Source organism: Somniosus microcephalus, chromosome 2 (genome assembly GCF_052327205.1).
Source record: "Somniosus microcephalus isolate GS21.2 chromosome 2, FLI_Smic_1.0, whole genome shotgun sequence".
Classification (NCBI taxonomy): domain Eukaryota; kingdom Metazoa; phylum Chordata; class Chondrichthyes; order Squaliformes; family Somniosidae; genus Somniosus; species Somniosus microcephalus.
In genome coordinates, this window is record NC_140988.1 from 170,334,838 (window position 1) to 170,354,201 (window position 19,364).

The 19,364-nt window shown below is 46.0% G+C and overlaps 1 protein-coding gene across 1 annotated transcript in view; it reads left to right on the forward strand.

Annotated features, from left to right (window-relative positions):
* LOC147123095 (ADP-ribosyl cyclase/cyclic ADP-ribose hydrolase 2-like) overlaps nt 1-19,364 on the forward strand; it is a 137,698-nt gene that overhangs the window by 41,233 nt on the left and 77,101 nt on the right. The gene's annotated exons all lie outside the window — the stretch shown is intronic.

Consider the following 19,364-nt stretch of genomic DNA (forward strand, 5'->3'; position numbering starts at 1 on the left):
GACTGGCACCCTCACACCCCTCTATATGTCACACCAGCCATCGCAAACCGGAACAACCTCGATTGTGAAATAAATAAAAGCGGTAGGGAGGTAGTGCAACTCTGCCGAGCCTTAGGCCTGTACATAGTTAACGGTAGGTTCAGAGGGGACTCCTTAGGGAGACTCACATATTCCTCAACTCTTGGGTCTAGTGTGGTGGATTATACAATCACTGACCTGGACCCCTGCGATATCAACGCATTCACTGTCAGGCAGCAATCCCCCCTCTCAGACCATAACCAAATAAATGTGTACCTTAAACTTTCTGCCCAAACTACAGACACAAAAAAGGAACCCAGTAAGCTACATAAAATAAACCAGACATACAGATGGGCCCCAGACAGTGGAGATAAATTCATCACAGCACTAAATTCACCTGATCTCACAAGTAAAATTTCAAAATTTAAAGAAAATCTATATGAGATCACCAGAGATGGTGTAAACATGGCCATAGAGGATATAAATATGATCTTCCATGAGGCAGCTGTAAAAGCCGACCTCGTGAAACAGAAGAGGAAGCGTCACAAAAGACAAAATAAAAATAAGAAATGGTTTGACCACGAATGCAAAAATGCCAGAAAAGACCTGAGAAAAATATCAAACCAAAAGCATCGCCAACCAAACAATCCGGACCTAAGTACTAGATACAATGAAACCCTCAAAAGATATAAACACACCATTAGGAACAAAACACAAAACTATACCCACAAAATACTCGAAGAAATTGAAAACTCCACCAATCCAAAACAATTCTGGGAAATGTGGAATAACCTGAGTACAACACAATTGCAAGCATTACCAATCCAAGATGGCGACATCTGGAGAACACATTTTGAAAACCTCTACAAAGACATCCCAATAAACGAAACAAACCCAAGTCAACATCAGGTCACAGAAAAACTCCACACATTAGAAGCAACAATTAAAGACAACCAAAACCCTCTAGACTCCCCAATCACATGGAAAGAACTGGCCACAAAAACAAAATCTCTCCACCTAAAGAAAGCCTGTGGCCCAGACAACATCAAAAATGAAATGCTCAAGTTCAGCAATATGGAGATGCAGGGTGCGGTCCTCAAATTATTCAACATCATATTACGTTCAGGCTGTTTTCCCGATATCTGGTGCCAAGGACTAATCTCCCCCATATATAAAAGCGGAAACAAATCAGACCCAAATAACTACCGCGGCATCTGTGTCAACAGTTGTCTAGGGAAGTTATTCTGCAGTATTCTAAATAGTAGATTACTTGATTTTCTTAACAAACATAATATCCTCAGAAAAAACCAAATAGGCTTTCTTCCAAAACACCGCACCGCCGACCATATCTATACCCTTCACACCCTCATTGAAAAACATATACACCAAACAAAAAACGGGAAAATATTCGCCTGTTTCATCGACTTCAAGAAAGCCTTTGACTCTATATGGCACGAAGGGCTCTATTATAAACTTCTTCAGTGTGGAATAGGGGGCAAAGTCTATGACCTTATTAAATCAATGTATCTGAAAAACAAATGCGGGGTCAAAATTGGTGACAAACGCACCGATTTCTTCACCCAGAGAAGAGGCGTCCGACAGGGCTGCAATTTGAGCCCGACCCTGTTCAACATATACATAAATGAATTAGCAGACATGCTGGAGCAAAGCGAGTCACCAGGTCTCCGTCTCCTTGATGGAGAAGTGAAATCCCTGTTCTATGCGGACGACCTGGTTCTGCTGTCTCCCACAGAACAGGGATTACAGCAACAACTAGACCTACTCGACAAATACTGCCAAAATTGGGCTCTAACAGTAAATCTAAAGAAAACCAACATCATGATTTTTCAAAAAAGGCCCAGATGTCAGGAAAACAAATACCAGTTTACCCTCAGTGATACCGCTATAGGACACACTATGAGCTACACCTACCTTGGTCTAACTATTACAGCATCAGGGAGCTTCAGCATAGCAGTGAATGCACTAAAAGAAAAAGCCCGAAGAGCCCTATATGCAATAAAAAGAAAATTCTACAACATCCAAATCCCAATCAAAATCTGGCTCAAAATATTTGACAGCATAATCCTGCCCATTGCACTGTACGGTAGTGAAGTATGGGGCCCGCTAAATCACCAAAGCTACACTAAATGGGAAAAACACACAATAGAAGCCCTACATGCAGAATTCTGCCGAAGCATCCTTCGCACCCAAAGAAAAACGCCAACAAATGCATGCAGAGCCGAACTAGGCAGATACCCACTGATAATAAACATCCAAAAACGAGCACTAAACTTCCTAAATCACCTCAAATCTAGCTCCCCAGACACCCTTCATTTCAAAGCCTTTCAGACCCAAGAGCTAAACCCAGAAAAGAGTCCCCTGAGTCAGCTGCTACTGAAACTAAGTACTCAGCCGGACCCTGACCAGCCCCAGACCAACACAGCCGTCCAAACACCAATCCGAGTGAACCAAATCATTAAACAATGCAAAGAAACCTACCTGGAACATTGGAACAAAATAACCGAAAGCCAAAGCAGATTAGAATGTTACCGGGCCCTAAAAAGAGAATATAAACTGGCAGACTACCTCACGACCATCAGAGACACAAAACAGAGACAGACCCTCACCAGGTACAGACTAAGTGACCACCAACTGGAAATTGAAAAAGGCAGATACAAGAAATCCTGGCAGCCTAGAGAGAATAGAATATGCGATCAATGTCTGGCCGGCGAGGTTGAAACAGAAATGCATTTCCTCCTAAAATGCGAAAAATTCAACACATCAAGAAACATATTATTCAACAAGCTAAGCCAAACAACCCCAGATTTCAAGGAATTGGATGACCTGTCAAAATTGAGATTAGTCCTAGGAGAAGGAGACAGACCACACCTTGGGGCCAAATATGTAACAACATGTCACAACCTGAGGACTGTTTAAAATTAAGACTGTTTAAAATTAATATTGAACGTACCAAATGAAGTACAAAGACTGTTTAAAATTAATATTTTTTAAAAGTAATATTGTATGTACCCAACAAATGTCAAATCGATTGACACCTACAGAATGTTGGAAAACTGTACCTTTTTGCTATGTAAGCTTTGGCAATATGGTTCTCTGTAAACTTTCATGCCAATAAAGCATTTGAATTGGAATTGGAATTGGAGAGATTGGGAGTGTGAGAGAGAGAGAGATTGGGAATGAGAGAGAGAGAGATTGGGAGTGAGAGAGAGAGAGAGATTGGGAGTGTGAGCTAGAGAGAGAGATTGGGAGTGAGAGAGAGAGAGATTGGGAGTGAGAGAGAGAGACTGGGAGTGAGAGAGAGAGAGAGATTGGGAGTGTGAGAGAGAGAGAGATTGGGAGTGAGAGAGAGAGAGATTGGGAGTGAGAGAGAGAGAGAGATTGGGAGTGAGAGAGAGAGACTGGGAGTGAGAGAGAGAGAGATTGGGAGTGTGAGAGAGAGGGAGATTGGGAGTGAGAGAGAGAGACAGGGAGTGAGAGAGAGAGAGATACTGGGAGTGTGAGAGAGAGAGAGATTGATAGTGAGAGAGAGAGAGATTGGGAGTGTGAGAGAGAGAGAGATTGGGAGTGTGAGAGAGTGAGAGATTGGGAGTGAGAGAGAGAGAGAGATTGGGAGTGTGAGAGAGAGCGAGATTGGGAGTGAGAGAGAGAGAGAGATTGGGAGTGTGAGAGAGAGAGAGATTGGGAGTGAGAGAGAGAGAGAGATTGGGAGTGAGAGAGAGAGAGAGATTGGGAGTGTGAGAGAGAGAGATTGGGAGTGAGAGAGAGAGAGAGATTGGGAGTGTGAGCTAGAGAGAGAGATTGGGAGTGAGAGAGAGAGAGATTGGGAGTGAGAGAGAGAGAGAGATTGGGAGTGTGAGAGAGAGAGAGATTGGGAGTGAGAGAGTGAGAGAGATTGGGAGTGTGAGAGAGAGAGAGATTGGGAGTGTGAGAGAGAGAGAGATTGGGAGTGTGAGAGAGAGAGATTGGGAGTGTGAGAGAGAGAGAGATTGGGAGTGTGAGAGAGAGAGAGATTGGGAGTGTGAGAGAGAGAGAGATTGGGAGTGTGAGAGAGAGAGAGAGATTGGAAGTGTGAGAGAGAGAGAGAGATTGGGAGTGTGAGAGAGAGAGACATTGGGAGTGTGAGAGAGAGAGATTGGGAGTGTGAGAGAGAGAGATTGGGAGTGTGAGAGAGAGAGATTGGGAGTGTGAGAGAGAGAGAGATTGGGAGTGTGAGAGAGAGAGATTGGGAGTGTGAGAGAGAGAGAGATTGGGAGTGTGAGAGAGAGAGAGATTGGGAGTGTGAGAGAGAGAGATTGGGAGTGTGAGAGAGAGAGAGATTGGGAGTGTGAGAGAGAGAGAGATTGGGAGTGTGAGAGAGAGAGAGATTGGGAGTGTGAGAGAGAGAGAGATTGGGAGTGTGAGAGAGAGAGAGATTGGGAGTGTGAGGGAGAGAGAGATTGGGAGTGTGAGAGAGAGAGAGATTGGGAGTGAGAGAGAGAGAGAGATTGGGAGTGTGAGAGAGAGAGAGATTGGGAGTGAGAGAGAGAGAGAGATTGGGAGTGAGAGAGAGAGAGAGATTGGGAGTGTGAGAGAGAGAGATTGGGAGTGAGAGAGAGAGAGAGATTGGGAGTGTGAGATAGAGAGAGAGATTGGGAGTGAGAGAGAGAGAGATTGGGAGTGAGAGAGAGAGAGAGATTGGGAGTGTGAGAGAGAGGGAGATTGGGAGTGAGAGAGAGAGAGATTGGGAGTGAGAGAGAGAGAGAGATTGGGAGTGTGAGAGAGAGAGAGATTGGGAGTGAGAGAGTGAGAGAGATTGGGAGTGTGAGAGAGAGAGAGATTGGGAGTGTGAGAGAGAGAGAGATTGGGAGTGTGAGAGAGAGAGATTGGGAGTGTGAGAGAGAGAGAGATTGGGAGTGTGAGAGAGAGAGAGATTGGGAGTGTGAGAGAGAGAGAGATTGGGAGTGTGAGAGAGAGAGAGAGATTGGGGTGTGTGAGAGAGAGGGAGAGATTGGGAGTGTGAGAGAGAGAGACATTGGGAGTGTGAGGGAGAGAGATTGGGAGTGTGAGAGAGAGAGATTGGGAGTGTGAGAGAGAGAGATTGGGAGTGTGAGAGAGAGAGAGATTGGGAGTGTGAGAGAGAGAGAGATTGGGAGTGTGAGAGAGAGAGAGATTGGGAGTGTGAGAGAGAGAGAGATTGGGAGTGTGAGGGAGAGAGAGATTGGGAGTGTGAGAGAGAGAGATTGGGAGTGTGAGAGAGAGAGAGATTGGGAGTGTGAGAGAGAGAGTGATTGGGAGTGTGAGAGAGGAGATTGGGAGTGTGAGAGAGAGAGATTGGGAGTGTGAGAGAGAGAGATTGGGAGTGTGAGAGAGAGAGAGATTGGGAGTGTGAGAGTGAGAGAGATTGGGAGTGTGAGAGAGAGAGAGATGGGAGTGTGAGAGAGAGAGAGAGATTGGGAGTGTGAGAGAGAGAGATTGGGAGTGTGAGAGAGAGAGATTGGGAGTGTGAGAGAGAGAAAAAAAAACCGGAGAAATAAGTTTTACCTAATTCTACCTAAGTTTCATTTTAGTTAAAGTTAGTTCGGAAAAAGTTTAATTTTATTTAAATTTAGTTCGAAAAAACCTGAAAAAGAACAACAAACACGCGAGGAAAAGGAATAGAAACCCGAGAGAAACGATAAACTACCCGAACCAAGATCCTGTGAGAGAAAGAGAAAGATAAACCTTTAAGAACAGCTATATCAAAGATGAACCCCTGAAAAACTCCCAATTTTGGACCTAAAAGTGGGCTAAGGTGGAACACGACACAAAAAAGAGGAAAAAAAAGATATCTATCTGAGACAAAAAACAAACGACTACAATGAGCAGGGAAATGATATATCCTGAGCAATGCACAAAAAATAAAGCAAAGGAAAAATACAAGTACACAACACTAAAAAATAACCCAGAGATCCTCTACGTTGACTATACCACACACAAAGGGACTAAGCTGAAGAACAACCTCATATTCTACACCGAATACGTCACCTCCTGGAAGGAGACTTTACAAAAACACTACGCATACGTCTCCAGTGAAGGTTTTGGCAGTGGAGGCAGACTGAAAATATGTAAAGATGGAAACCTAGATAAAGATGACCCCCTGCTAACCATAAGCTACTACAACAAAAATAGAAAGATCATGATACAGGGGAATGTGGAAAATCTGGACTCCTTCGAAAAGGAATTCCCCCAGTTGAAAACTAAGGCAGACACAAAGAGGACCAATGGACAGGAAGCAAAAGAGAGTCGAACAGAGGATGATGAGGGCCAAGTGGAGGAAGAAGAAGAGAGACCAGCAGAGGAAAACACCTCCCTGTCCATCTCCACCCCCCCCACACCTCTCAACGAAAACAAAATGATGAAAGAGAATCTGGCCAAACTAGAACTTGATTTCAACGAATACAGAGAAACACTGGCCAAGAATCTGAAGGAGGAATTCAAACAGCTAAAAACGGAACACGAGTCCACCATCCACAAGATGACAAAGACCATAGAGGAGCAAAGAAATGAGATCAAAGAACTCCGTACTCAACTGAACAAAACGAAGGAGACCGTAGAAAGGCTCAGCAGGCAACACAAACCTCTTAAGGTCCAAAAACCTGAGGACACAAAAACAACACACACAAGGACACAGAACCCGCCGGATGCCACCCCACACGACGACACACCGAAAGCCACAAACCCCGCTCCAACCAGCCCTCAGTCGAATCATGCCCAGACTACTGCTACCCAGTCCTCACACACAGGAACACAAAAACCGACAGATACCCCCCCAAACGAGGACACACCGAAAGCCCCAAACCCCGCTCCTGCCACACAACATATCCCAGAAACCCAGCCAACAACCAGCCACCAGGCGAGTCCTACCCAGACTACTGTTACCCAGTCTGAAAAACCAGCCCCTCAGGCGGTCCTGCTGACCGACTCCAACGGAAAGTTTCTGGACCCCCAGAGGCTGTTCCCAGACCATCAAGTCCTGAAAAAATGGTGCAGCAACACAGACCAAGCAATGAAGATCCTGAACAAAGAATCCCTTGGAAGCCCCAAATGGATTGTGATCCACACAGGCACGAATGACCTACGCACCCTACAGGAAGGCACTGCTAGGGCGGTGAGCAGGATGGCGGAAAAGGCCAGCAGGGAATTCGCCGAGGCGCGGATCGTGATCTCCACACTACTGCCCAGAAAGGACACCCCAGCATATATAATCCACAACACCAACAGGGAGATCGACACGAGATGTTCTGTCCTCCCCAACGTCTCCCTGGCCCATCATCCAAACATCAACACAAGGGACCTCTATGACGAAATACATCTACTCAAACAGCGGATGTGGGTCTTCGCAAGAAACCTCATAAACACTGCCAAAAGACGCAGCCCTCCCACCCCCTCTACCATTGGGAGCCCAAACAGGACCACCAATGTCCCCCACCCCCCATTACAAAACCAACAACAGAACCGTGCTTTTATACCTGACCCAAGACCCCCCTCTAGACCACAGACTGTAGACCAAGAACTGAGAAAGATCATGACGATGCTGAACAGCCTGATAGAAAGCCGGAGAAATTATTAATATTGTTATTTATCATTATCATTATTGATCAGTATTATTACTATTATTAGATAGATATATGTGCATGCCTCATGAAATTTATACTAAATCATCATTTAGCATTATAGAAAATAGTGTTTCCACACTCATCCCACAAAATAGGTCCATTTTATTTCGTTTTATTGAACTATATAAATGCGTTCTTTCCACATAAGCTGCTGGAATATCCAGGGCCTCCGCTCCTCAACTTTTGGGGTGAAGAGTACAGACCCTGAATTCCTAAAAGCTATAAAAGACATTGATATAATTGTGTTAACAGAAACATGGTGCCAAAAGGATGTGCCGACCCACTGTCCTCCAATGTACCATGAAATCATTGTGCCCTCAGTAAAGAACACTAAAACACGCAAGGGCAGAACCTCCGGGGGAATATTGGTGTGGTATAAGGGAGAACTGGACAAACACATCTCACCGGTAAAACAGGGAAAATCACACGTATGGCTAAAACTAGATAAAAATATAGGAATAGCAAAAAAAGATGTTTACTTATGTGCGATCTACATACCTCCAATAGAATCGCCATATTTCGAAGAGGAGTTATTTGATACTCTCCACATGGAAATCAGCCATTTCCAGGCCCAAGGAAAGGTGATAATATGTGGGGACCTAAATGCAAGGACCGGGTGTGAACCTGACTTCATAGACCCACAGGGAAACAACCATGTGTTTGGCCAGACCCCTTTAGATGTCACACCAGCCATCGCAAATCGGAACAACCTTGATCGTGAAATAAATAAAAGCGGTAGGGAGGTAGTGCAACTCTGCCGAGCCTTAGGCCTGTACATAGTTAACGGTAGGTTCAGAGGGGACTCCCTAGGGAGACTCACATACTCCTCAACTCTTGGGTCTAGTGTGGTGGACTATACAATCACTGACCTGGACCCCTGCGATATCAACTCATTCACTGTCAGGCAGCAATCCCCCCTCTCAGACCATAACCAAATAAATATGTACCTTAAACTTTCTGCCCAAACTACAGACACAAAAAAGGAACCCAGTAAGCTCCATAAAATAAACCAGACATACAGATGGGCCCCAGACAGTGGAGAAAAATTCATCACAGCACTATAATCACCTGATCTCACAAGTAAAATATCAAAATTTAAAGAAAACCCATACGAGATCACCAGAGATGGTGTAAACATGGCCATAGAGGATATAAATATGATCTTCCATGAGGCAGCTGTAAAAGCCGACCTTGTGAAACAGAAGAGGAAGCGTCACAAAAGACAAAATAAAAATAAGAAATGGTTTGACCACGAATGCAAAAATGCCAGAAAAGACCTGAGAAAAATATCAAACCAAAAGCATCGCCAACCAAACAATCCGGACCTACGTACTAGATACAATGAAACCCTCAAAAGATATAAACACACCATTAGGAACAAAACACAAAACTATACCCACAAAATACTCGAAGAAATTGAAAACTCCACCAATCCAAAACAATTCTGGGAAATGTGGAATAACCTGAGTACAACACAATTGCAAGCATTACCAATCCAAGATGGCGACATCTGGAGAACACATTTTGAAAACCTCTACAAAGACATCCCAATAAACGAAACAAACCCAAGTCAACATCAGGTCACAGAAAAACTCCACACATTAGAAGCAACAATTAAAGACAACCAAAACCCTCTAGACTCCCCAATCACATGGAAAGAACTGGCCACAAAAACAAAATCTCTCCACCTAAAGAAAGCCTGTGGCCCAGACAACATCAAAAATGAAATGCTCAAGTTCAGCAATATGGAGATGCAGGGTGCGGTACTCAAATTATTCAACATCATATTACGTTCAGGCTGTTTTCCCGATATCTGGTGCCAAGGACTAATCTCCCCCATATATAAAAGTGGAAACAAATCAGACCCAAATAACTACCGCGGCATCTGTGTCAACAGTTGTCTAGGGAAGTTATTCTGCAGTATTCTAAATAGTAGATTACTTGATTTTCTTAACAAACATAATATCCTCAGAAAAAACCAAATAGGCTTTCTTCCAAAACACCGCACCGCCGACCATATCTATACCCTTCACACCCTCATTGGAAAACATATACACCAAACAAAAAATGGGAAAATATTCGCCTGTTTCATCGACTTCAAGAAAGCCTTTGACTCTATATGGCACGAAGGGCTCTATTATAAACTTCTTCAGTGTGGAATAGGGGGCAAAGTCTATGACCTTATTAAATCAATGTATCTGAAAAACAAATGACAAATGCGGGGTCAAAATTGGAGACAAACGCACCGATTTCTTCACCCAGAGAAGAGGCGTCTGGCAGGGCTGCAATTTGAGCCCGACCCTGTTCAACATATACATAAATGAATTAGCAGACATGCTGGAGCAAAGCGAGTCACCAGGTCTCCGTCTCCTGGATGGAGAAGTGAAATCCCTGTTCTATGCGGACGACCTGGTTCTGCTGTCTCCCACAGAACAGGGATTACAGCAACAACTAGACCTACTCGACAAATACTGCCAAAATTGGGCTCTAACAGTAAATCTAAAGAAAACCAACATCATGATTTTTCAAAAAAGGCCCAGATGTCAGGAAAACAAATACCAGTTTACCCTCAGTGATACCACTATAGGACACACTATGAGCTACACCTACCTTGGTCTAACTATTACAGCATCAGGGAGCTTCAGCATAGCAGTGAATGCACTAAAAGAAAAAGCCCGAAGAGCCCTATATGCAATAAAAAGAAAATTCTACAACATCCAAATCCCAATCAAAATCTGGCTCAAAATATTTGACAGCATAATCCTGCCCATTGCACTGTACGGTAGTGAAGTATGGGGCCCACTAAATCACCAAAGCTACACTAAATGGGAAAAACACACAATAGAAGCCCTACATGCAGAATTCTGCCGAAGCATCCTTCGCACCCAAAGAAAAACGCCAACAAATGCATGCAGAGCCGAACTAGGCAGATACCCACTGATAATAAACATCCAAAAACGAGCACTAAACTTCCTAAATCACCTCAAATCTAGCTCCCCAGACACCCTTCATTTCAAAGCCTTTCAGACCCAAGAGCTAAACCCAGAAAAGAGTCCCCTGAGTCAGCTGCTACTGAAACTAAGTACTCAGCCGGACCCTGACCAGCCCCAGACCAACACAGCCGTCCAAACACCAATCCGAGTAAACCAAATCATTAAAAAATGCAAAGAAACCTACCTGGAACATTGGAACAAAATAACCGAAAGCCAAAGCAGATTAGAATGTTACCGGGCCCTAAAAAGAGAATATAAACTGGCAGACTACCTCACGACCATCAGAGACACAAAACAGAGACAGACCCTCACCAGGTACAGACTAAGCGACCACCAACTGGAAATTGAAAAAGGCAGATACAAGAAATCCTGGCAGCCTAGAGAGAATAGAATATGCGATCAATGTCTGGCTGGCGAGGTTGAAACAGAAATGCATTTCCTCCTAAAATGCGAAAAATTCAACACATCAAGAAACATATTATTCAACAAGCTAAGCCAAACAACCCCAGATTTCAAGGAATTGGATGATCTGTCAAAATTGAGATTAGTCCTAGGAGAAGGAGACAGACCATACCTTGGGGCCAAATATGTAACAACATGTCACAACCTGAGGACTGTTTAAAATTAAGACTGTTTAAAATTAATATTGAACGTACCAAATGAAGTACAAAGACTGTTTAAAATTAATATTGTTTAAAAGTAATATTGTATGTACCCAACAAATGTCAAATCGATTGACACCTACAGAATGTTGGAAAACTGTACCTTTTTGCTATGTAAGCTTTGGCAATATGGTTCTCTGTAAACTTTCATGCCAATAAAGCATTTGAATTGGAATTGGAATTGGAATTGGAGAGAGAGATTGGGAGTGTGAGAGAGAGAGCGATTGTGAGTGTGAGAGAGAGAGAGATTGGGAGTGTGAGAGAGAGAGATTGGGAGTGTGAGAGAGAGGGAAATTGGGAGTGTGAGAGAGAGAGAGAGATTGGGAGTGTGAGAGAGAGACAGATTGGGAGTGTGAGAGAGAGAGAGATTGGGAGTGTGAGAGAGAGAGAGAGATTGGGAGTGTGAGAGACAGAGAGATTGGGAGTGTGAGAGAGAGAGAGATTGGGAGTGTGAGAGAGAGAGCGATTGGGAGTGTGAGCGAGAGAGAGATTGGGAGTGTGAGAGAGAGAGACTGGGAGTGTGTGAGGCAGTGAGCTGTGGGGACCGCTAACACAACAAGAATTTGCAAAATGGGACAAATACCCAATTAAGATCCTACATGCAGAATTCTGTAAAAGTATCCTCCGGACTCAAAGGAAAACCGTAAACAATGCATGCAGGACAGAACTAGGCCAATATCCATTAATAATCACTGTCCAAAAAAGAGCCACCAAATTTTGGAAACACCTAGAAATGAGCAACCCCCAATGCTATCATTACGAAGCCCTGAAATGCCACGAGAGGACCATAAAGAAGCATACCCTCAGTCAACTAGTCCTGGGACTCAGTGAAGTAACTACTAACCCTACTAACAATAACCAGCCCCAGGACAGTGACAACGTAACACAAAGAAATCGACCCAACACAATCGTCGCTAAGCAAAAGGAAAAATATCTGTCATATTGGGCAGAAACAACAAAAACCCAAAGCAAGCTCAATTGCTACTTGGCCCTAAACAGACAATACAACATGGCTGATTACCTGACCATGGTAAAGGATAGCAAACTGAGAACAACCTTGACAATGTACAGAATTAGTGAACATAGCCTGGCGATCGAAAAAGGTAGCACAGGCAGACCCGGCTACCAAGAGAGGACAGGATATGCTCTCACTGCAGTCAGGGAGTGGTGGAGACAGAGATGCACTTCCTCACAGCTTGTAGAAAATATCAGGCCATAAGGGAGAATTTCTACCCAAAATTCACAAAAATATGCCCGGAATTCAGAAATTTGAATGACGACCAAAAACTCCCATACCTACTAGGGGAAGAGAGAAATTGTGTAAACTTAGCGGCACACTATGTTACAGCTTGCCATAAACAGAGGGACAACCACTAAATATAAGAAAAGAGTATATACAAATTATATGAATGTATAATTATACACTCAGGGATATATCTGTTTAAATACTGTATGGATAGATCTGTATTTTTGTGTACAACCATGAATGATTTTCGATGCTTTGGCAACATAAGATGTACCTTGTCATGCCAATAAAGCAATTTGAATTGAATTGAATTGAGAGAGAGAGACTGGGAGTGTGAGAGAGTGATTGGGAGTGTGTGAGAGAGAGAGATTGGGAGTGTGAGAGAGAGAGAGATTGGGAGTGTGAGAGAGAGACTGGGAGTGAGAGAGAGAGACTGGGAGTGAGAGAGAGAGACTGGGAGTGAGAGAGAGAGACTGGGAGTGAGAGAGAGAGAGAGACTGGGAGTGAGAGAGAGATTGGGAGTGTGAGAGGGAGAGACTGGGAGTGAGAGAGAGAGAGAGATTGGGAGTGTGAGAGAGAGAGAGATTGGGAGTGTGAGCGAGAGAGAGATTGGGAGTGTGAGAGAGACAGAGATTGGGAGTGTGAGAGAGACAGAGATTGGGAGTGTGAGAGAATGAGATTGGGAGTGTGAGAGAGAGCCTGGGAGTGAGAGAGAGAGCCTGGGAGTGAGAGAGAGAGATTGGGAGTGTGAAGGAGAGAGATTGGGATTGGGAGTGTGAGAGAGATTGGGAGTGTGAGAGAGAGAGAGAGAGATTGGGAGTGTGAGAGGGAGAGATTGGGAGTGTGAGAGAGAGAGAGATTGGGAGTGTGAGACAGAGAGAGATTGGGAGCGTGAGAGAGAGAGATTGGGAGTGTGAGAGAGAGATTGGGAGTGTGAGAGAGAGATTGGGAGTGTGAGAGAGAGATTGGGAGTGAGAGAGAGAGAGATTGGGAGTGTGAGAGAGAGAGAGATTGGGAGTGTGAGAGAGAGAGAGATTGGGAGTGTGAGAGAGAGACAGATTGGGAGTGTGAGAGAGAGAGAGATTGGGAGTGTGAGAGAGAGAGAGATTGGGAGTGTGAGAGAGAGAGAGATTGGGAGTGTGAGAGAGAGAGAGATTGGGAATGTGAGAGAGAGAGAGAGATTGGGAGTGTGAGAGAGAGTGAGATTGGGAGTGTGAGAGAGAGAGAGATTGGGAGTGCGAGAGAGAGAGAGATTGGGAGTGTGAGAGAGAGAGAGATTGGGAGTGTGAGAGCGAGATTGGGAGTGTGAGAGAGAGATTGGGAGTGTGAGAGAGAGATTGGGAGTGTGAGAGAGAGAGAAATTGGGAGTGTGAGAGAGAGACTGGGCCGCCGCAGCCGCTCACCTGATGGCTTTCGGTCGGGCTCTGGGGCGGGGCTGTTGACGCCGTGGGGAAGTTTTGTGCGCGGCAGCTCCCGGCACGGCCCGCCGCGGCCGGTGACCTGGTGGCTTTGGGTCGGGCTCTGGGGCGGGGCTGTTGACGCCACGGGGAAGTTTTGTGCGCGGCGGCTCCCGGCACGGCCCGCCGCTGCTGGTGACCTGGTGGCTTTGGGTCGGGCTCTGGGGCGGGGCTGTTGGCGCCGCGGGGAAATTTTGTGCGCGGCGGCTCCTGGCACGGCCCGCAACTCAAGGCCCAGGCTTCCCGGGCTGCTAGGCCGCGCCCGGCGCCGGCACAGCCGCTCGAAATGGCCGTCAAATTAGGCGAGCCTCCGGGCGAAAGGCAGCGGATCACTTCATTTCCTACTGTTGCTAAATACAATTTAAAACTCAAATAAATTGTTATTCTCCTTAGTTCCCTAACACACAGAAAGTGTGGGGAAAAAATCATGAAGAATCAAGATGGCGGCCACTCACCTTGGTTCAGAACGATAAGGCCCGCCCACACATGCATCGATTGATCAACCGTCAGGTCACTGAACTGTAGGATTGGTCAATCATCAAGTCACTCAACACTCAACTGTAGGATGGCCCACCCACACGCGCAATGAACCCGCCCCCGTGACGCAGCGATTGGTCAACCGTCGGTCAACTGTCAGGTCGCTCGACCGCACGATTGGTCAACCTTCACGTCACTCAATGCTAATGAGCAAATGAGTGGAACTTTTCCCATTTAATGAGCGGAATTTTGAACGTTTTTGGGATACCGTGGGCACGATATTTGTCTGACGGAAAAGTAAATACGCCTATGACCGGTCCGTAATCGTAAGCTTTCTTTTGATGTGACGCGCGTGTAGGTACGCTCTTTAACTTTCGAACGTATAGAGAACAGACAGACAGACAGACAGAAGAGGTCTTTTATATATATAGACTTGCTGGGGGTGCCCGGCGGTGCCGAGGTTTTTTGAGGGCATGTTGTTGTTGGAAGAGAGAGAGGGAGCGACTGGGGGGAAGAGAGAGAGGGAAGGAGAGAGAGAGAGGGAAGGAGAGAGAGAGATAGAGAGGGAAGGAGCGAGAGAGAGGGAAGGAGAGAGAGAGAGAGAGAGGGAAGGAGAGAGAGAGCGAGAGGGAAGGAGAGAGAGCGAGAGGGAAGGAGAGAGAGAGAGATGGAAGGAGAGAGAGAGATGGAAGGAGAGAGAGAGATGGAAGGAGAGAGAGAGAGAGAGGGAAGGAGAGAGAGAGAGAGGGGGAAGGAGAGAGAGAGAGAGATGGAAGGAGAGAGAGAGAGATGGAAGGAGAGAGAGAGAGATGGAAGGAGAGAGAGAGAGAGAGAGATGGAAGGAGAGAGAGAGAGATGGAAGGAGAGAGAGAGAGAGAGAGATTGGGACTGAGAGAGAGAGAGATTGGGAGTGTGAGAGAGAGAGATTGGGAGTGTGAGAGAGAGAGATTGGGAGTGTGAGTGAGAGAGAGAGATTGGGAGTGAGAGAGAGAGATTGGGAGAGAGAGAGAGAGACTGGGAGTGTGAGAGAGTGAGATTGGGAGTGTGAGAGAGAGAGAGATTGGGAGTGTGAGAGAGAGAGAGATTGGGAGTGTGAGAGAGAGAGTGTCACTAAGCAAAAGGAAAAATACCTGTCATACTGGGCAGAAACAACAAAAACCCAAACAAACTCAATTGCTACTTGGCCCTAAACAGACAATACAACATGGCTGAATACCTTACCATGGTAAAGGATAGCAAACTGAGAAAAACCTTGACAAGGTACAGACTTAGTGAACATAGCCTGGCCATCGAAAAAGGCAGACACAGACAGACCCGGCTGCCAAGAGAGGACAGGATATGCTCTCACTGCAGTCAGGGAGTGGTGGAGACAGAGATGCACTTCCTCACAGCTTGTGGAAAATATCAGGGCATTAGGGAGAATTTCTACCAAAAATTCACACAAATATGCCCTGAATTCAGAAATTTGAATGACGACCAAAAACTCCCATACCTACTAGGGGAACAGAGAAACTGTGTAACCTTACCGGCACACTATGTTACAGCTTGCCATAAACAGAGGGACAACCAGTAACCCTAAGAAAAGAGTATATACAAATTATACGAATGTATATTTATACACTCAGGGATATATCTGTTTATACAATGTATGAATAGATCTACATTTATGTGTTCAACCATCAATGTTTTTCGATGCTTTGGCAACATAAGATGTACCTTATAATGCCAATAAAGCGATTTGAATTGAATTGAGAGAGATTGGGAGTGTGAGAGAGAGAGATTGGGAGTGTGAGAGAGAGAGATTGGGAGTATGAGAGAGAGAGAGAGATTGGGAGTGTGTGAGAGAGAGAGAGATTGGGAGTGTGTGAGAGAGAGAGAGATTGGGACTGTGAGAGAGAGAGATTGGGAGTGAGAGAGAGAGAGAGAGAAAGATTGGGAGTGTGAGAGAGAGAGAGATTGGGAGTGTGAGAGAGAGAGAGATTGGGAGTGTGAGAGAGAGAGATTGGGAGTGTGAGAGAGAGAGATTGGGAGTGTGAGAGAGAGTGATTGGGAGTGTGAGAGAGAGAGAGATTGGGAGTGTGAGAGAGAGAGAGAGAGATTGGGAGTGTGAGAGAGAGAGAGATTGGGAGTGTGAGAGAGAGAGAGATTGGGAGTGAGAGAGAGAGAGAGATTGGGAGTGTGAGGGAAAGAGAGAGATTGCGGGTGTGTGAGAGAGATTGGGAGTGTGTGAGAGAGAGAGAGATTGGGACTGTGAGAGAGAGAGATTGGGAGTGAGAGAGAGAGAGAAAGATTGGGAGTGTGAGAGAGAGAGAGATTGGGAGCGTGAGAGAGAGAGAGATTGGGAGCGTGAGAGAGAGAGAGATTGGGAGTGTGAGAGAGAGAGAGATTGGGAGTGTGAGAGAGAGAGAGATTGGGAGTGTGAGAGAGAGAGAGATTGGGAGTGTGAGAGAGAGAGAGATTGGGAGTGAGAGAGAGAGAGAGATTGGGAGTGTGAGGGAAAGAGAGAGATTGCGGGTGTGTGAGAGAGATTGGGAGTGTGAGAGAGAGAGAGATTGGGAGTGTGAGAGAGAGAGAGATTGGGAGTGTGAGAGAGATTGGGAGTGTGAGAGAGAGAGAGATTGGGAGTGTGAGAGAGAGAGAGATTGGGAGTGTGAGAGAGAGAGAGATTGGGAGTGTGAGAGAGAGAGAGATTGGGAGTGTGAGAGAGAGAGAGATTGGGAGTGTGAGAGAGAGAGAGTTTGGGAGTGTGAGAGAGAGAGAGATTGGGAGTATGTGAGAGAGAGAGAGAGATTGGGAGTGTGAGAGAGAGAGAGATTGGGAGTGTGAGAGAGAGAGAGATTGGGAGTGTGAGAGAGAGAGAGATTGGAAGTGTGAGAGAGAGAGAAATTGGGAGTGTGAGAGAGAGAGAGATTGGGAGTGTGAGAGTGAGAGAGTTTGGGAGTGTGAGAGAGAGAGAGATTGGGAGTATGTGAGAGAGAGAGAGATTGGGAGTATGAGAGAGAGAGATTGGGAGTGAGAGAGAGAGAGACTGGGCCGCCGCGGCCGCTCACCTGATGGCTTTGAGTCTGGCTCTGGGGCGGGGCTGTTGACGCCGCGGGGAAGTTTTGTGCGCGGCGGCCTGTGACCTGGTGGCTTTGGGTCGGGCTCTGGGGCGGGGCTGTTGACACCGCGGGGAAGTTTTTTGCGTGGCGGCCGGTGACCTGTTGGCTTTGGGTCAGGCTCTCGGGCGGGGCTGTTGACGCCGCGGAGAAGTTTTGTGCGCGGCGGTACCTGGCACGGCCCGCCGCGGCCGGTGACCTGGTGGCTTTGGGTCGGGCTCTGGGGCGGGGCTGTTGATGCCGCGGGGAAGTTTTGTGCGCGGCGGCTCCCGGCACGGCCCGCAACTCAAGGCCCAGGCTTCCTGGGCTGCTAGGCCGCGGCCGGCGCCGGCACAGCCACTCGAAATGGCCGTTAAAGTAGGCGAGCCTCTGGGCGACGGGCAGGGGATCATTTCATTTCCTACTGTTGCTAAATATAATTTAAAACTCAAATAAATTGTTATTTTCCTTAGTTCCCTAACACACAGAAAGTGTGGGAAAAAAATCGTGAAGAATCAAGATGGCGGCCACTCACCTCGGTTCAGAACGATAAGGCCCGCCCACACACGCACCGATTGGTCAACCGTCAGGTCACTGAATTGTAGGATTGGTCAATCGTCAAGTCACTCAACACTCAACTGTAGGATGGCCCGCCCGCACGCGCAATGAACCCGCCCCCGTGACGCAGCGATTGGTCAACCGTCGGTCAACTGTCAGGTCGCTCGATCGCACGATTGGTCAACCTTCACGTCACTCAATGCTAATGAGCAAATGAGTGGAACTTTTCCCATTTAATGAGCGGAATTTTGAACGTTTTTGGGATACCGTGGCCACGATTTTTGTCTGATGGAAAATTAAATATGCCTATGACCGGTCCGTAATCGTAAGCTTTCTTTTGATGTGACGCGCGTGTAGGTACGCTCTATAACTTTCAAACGTATAGAGAACGGACAGACAGACAGACAGACAGACAGACAGAAGAGGTCTTTTATATATATAGATTTAGTGGGCTTCCATTTTGTAATCAAGAATCCAACCAGCTTGGGTTACTAACTTTGGTTGGACATTTCATCACAGGGCCTGTCACCTCCAACTGTCCTGCCCCCACAGTACTGCAGTACTGCCATTGGTTGCCCAACATGTCCCTCCTTGTAGTACACTGCCTTCCCACACTAATTGGAAAACCAATGTTACCTGATTGGATAATTCCTGACTGTCAGTCAAACACCCTTTTTCCCCATTGCCATTATAACTAATAAACAAAAGTGTTCAAAGAAAATGAAAAAGCCCTTTTTTTTTTAAATGCCCCTATAATTTTTCTCCCAGTTGATCTCAGCAGTGTCTTGGATTAGTCTTCAATTCCTTGAAACTCCAGGGTTGCCAACCCTGTCTAGGCTATAAATTTGCTGCAATGCCTGATGAACCCAATTTTTCATTTTATAAATATGTATTTATACAGTTTTGGAACAAATGGATCTTGCTGAAAAAGTGCTATGGATGGGCTCATAGTTTATGTTTCGATACCTTGGGCCAAAATTAACATGCACAGCTCTATTATGTATGCATTATTGTTTTTAATTTGTTCTCCACTTTATTACTATTTCTCTTAGGCAGTCCCTCAGAACCGAGGATGACTTGCTTCCACACTAAAAATGAGTTCTCAGGTGACTGATGAGTCCAATGCGGGACCTACAGTCTCTGTCACAGATGGGGCAGACGGTGGTTGAAGGGGCGGGTGGGTGGGGATGCTTGGGTTGATGTGCACTCCTTGCGCTGCTT